Genomic DNA, 2,867 nt, shown 5'->3' with positions numbered 1-2,867 from the left:
AAAAAAAAAAAAAAGAAAGCAGAATTATATATTTATATATATATATATTTATCTCTAAGCGCCTTGCGCAAGCTGCGGGCTCGGGTTGCCGCGAGGTGCGCGGGTGCGCAGCGCCCCCGCTGGCACCCCCCGGAGGGGTGGGAAAGGGGGGGGGTAAGGGGTGCCCCCCAAAACCTGGAGTAAAGGAGTAAACCTGAGGCAGCCTGAAAAAAATGAAGTAAAGGAAAATATCAACAAAATAAAGTAAAATAAAGTAAAATAAAGTAAAATACGCTCATTTGAGTATTGCACTTTAATGGCTTTTTGGCCAGAGGGATGCACTTTTGGAAGTGCATCCCTCTGAGTATTGGGTGCTGCATGGGTGTCTGCCTGGCATTGCTGTGCCTGGTGGTCTCCCTTCCACGCACCCAGCTCCGCCTTGAAAGCCCTGTTTGTGCCATCTGGGGCTAAAATAGTTAGAAATGCATCAATTTGGGGTAAAGTGTAATGTTTAATGACTGGCTCAGTCATAAAATCTGCTCGTCTGCCCTTCACGGTGAGTAAGAAGCAAGTCACCGAAGGGAAGGAGTGTTACTTGCTGGCACTTCAGAGAAGAATTTAGCAAGGTCGATTATGAAATGGGAGCCTGAGGAAGGCAATGGGCTCCTAATTCCACCCCCAAATTGGCCAGCAAATGAATTTAGAGGCACAATCTGAGCTGCTAATGGGCCTGKGATAGTCTGCGGCAGCGGCGGATGCGACTGTGGGGCACCTGGTACCCAACCCAGCAGCGCACTGACCTCGACGGGTCAACAGGCTGGATAGCATCCAAGTTTGGGGATGTTTGGGGTATGATTTACTCCTCTGTAAAGGAATAAACCCTTAGAGGCTTGGAAAATGGAGAATCCAGCCTTAATTTAGTGTCTTGTTCGCAAGCCTCCAGCATAACCCAGCTCACTGAGGTTGATTTTCTTATTTCTGTATAGGACGTACCGGCCTTGAAACCCCCYTTTTCACTGTGATGCTTATGATAATTTGATATTWAAAAAAWWAAWAAATAAAAATAAATTTGAAAAGTGACTGGAAACATGCAGCAGGTGACTCCTCTACCTGCTCTTGCAGGACAGTGACATTAGACCCAACCATTAATATGTGCAAAACATTGATTTTAGACATTTCTCAAACTACCTAAATATTAAAAATGGCTTTTTTTTTTTTTTTTTTTTTTTGACTAGCTACACTTTGAAACACGCCTTAATTTCGGCAGGTGAAAAACATCGAGGAGAGCGCTAACTACGAAATAACTGATTTTACATCCCAAGAGACAACCAAGGCTGGCTGCCCGCTAGCCGCGATACGACGTGACACGTTCCTGCTCGACAAAAATACCGCATGTTCTTCACCCAAAAGCGGCCTCCTTCTTGAGGCAGTACCTGCTAAGCCTCCGGGAGGCCGAGCCTCGCGCTTCCAGACGCCTCTCCTGGAGGCTCCTTGGGGACGTCGCTGTCACCCAGGCTGTCTTTGAAGAGCTACAGGTGGCCGATAAGGGCCCGTCCATTTGCATTGCAATTCAGCCTTTGACAGACAGCTGGAGCCAGGGCGCTGTTAAGCTAATGGTCCTGCTAACAGCACCCGGGTGTGAGACGCACCGAGGGCCCCGCACAAMGGGATAAAGCCAGGCTGGGAGGAAAAAAAAAAAAAAAGGAAAAAAAAGCCTTTTCCTGACATCATTATGAGGCGCAAACAAACAGAGCTGATCCCTCTTCATGCACTTGCTGGGCTCGGGTCAATAGCGAGCATGCTGTGCTCTTCTGGGGGGAAAAGTCTCTCTCTGTGGAAACCTGGAGGAGCATGGAGATTTGGGATGTGCCACCTTTCCGCACACCTTGTGCTCCAACAGTTTATATTTACATAGCAAGTTTGCATGCTGGACCCCCTCATCTTGTCCAAGCCACCCCTCTGTCTCCTGCAGAGCAGGGAAATAAAGGCAGGTCTGGTCCTCACTCACCCTGGCTTCTCCTCCCACCTAATGCAATCATCTGAGTGCTGATGCCTTCCAAAGCTGCACACCTTGGAAGGAAATTCACTGTGTGTGGTTACCAAAAATGAGGGGGAGGAAAGGCCTGGTAAGCCATCTCCTTGCAGGAAGAAGTCCTTCCTTCTCCAGGCTTTGGTCCTACCTTAAACACCAAAGGAGGGGTGACACCAGTGAGTGTTTGCTGCTACTCTGACCTTTGCTTTGTCCCCTGTGCTCTAAAACACCATGAAAATATTAGGGAAAACACAAGTGTGCCGATGATGGGCAGTGAATACCCCATTTAGGAAGCCACCCCAGGAAGCATGAGGAGGATCTCCTTCTCGTCATGGTGTCCCTGGACGTCACTGTGTCACAGCCCTACGGGGACACCCTTTGCTGGCTAATCCACATTATGTCTCGCCACGTGCGGCCCGCATCCACATTACCCCGCCGGACCCCAGATAACCCGTGACAGCAGCACCGCCGAGCCGATGGCACCGGCGCTCAGCCCCGCCACGTCAAGCCGATCCCCTCCCGAGTGTCGCGGCGGGAATTTATGGCAGCAGGGTTTAGGGAGGTCAGAGGAGAGGGATTTAGGTCAGCCCGTCTGACAGGGCGGCTGGGGATTTCAGCGGGATGGCAGGGAAGAGCCGGTGCTGCCGGCGGCGCGTGGAGCCCGGCGCGGGCTCGAGGGGCACGTGTGGAGAGGAGGAGCGCACACAGGCAGGGCTTTACAGGGAAAGGACAGCCAGCAAATCCCTGCTACAACCCACCCTGATGAGGAAGAGTCCGGTGTCCTTCTCCAACAGTCCAGCAAAGCCTTTAAGATCTGCATGTGCTCCATGGGGTTCCTCAGGGTCTTGCAGAGCAG

The sequence above is a fragment of the Nothoprocta perdicaria genome, unplaced genomic scaffold (genome assembly GCF_003342845.1).
Source record: "Nothoprocta perdicaria isolate Ctin4 unplaced genomic scaffold, notPer1 scaffold_10, whole genome shotgun sequence".
NCBI classification, from domain to species: domain Eukaryota; kingdom Metazoa; phylum Chordata; class Aves; order Tinamiformes; family Tinamidae; genus Nothoprocta; species Nothoprocta perdicaria.
The sequence above is the reverse complement of the archived record's forward strand: the minus strand, read 5'-3'. Positions refer to the sequence as shown.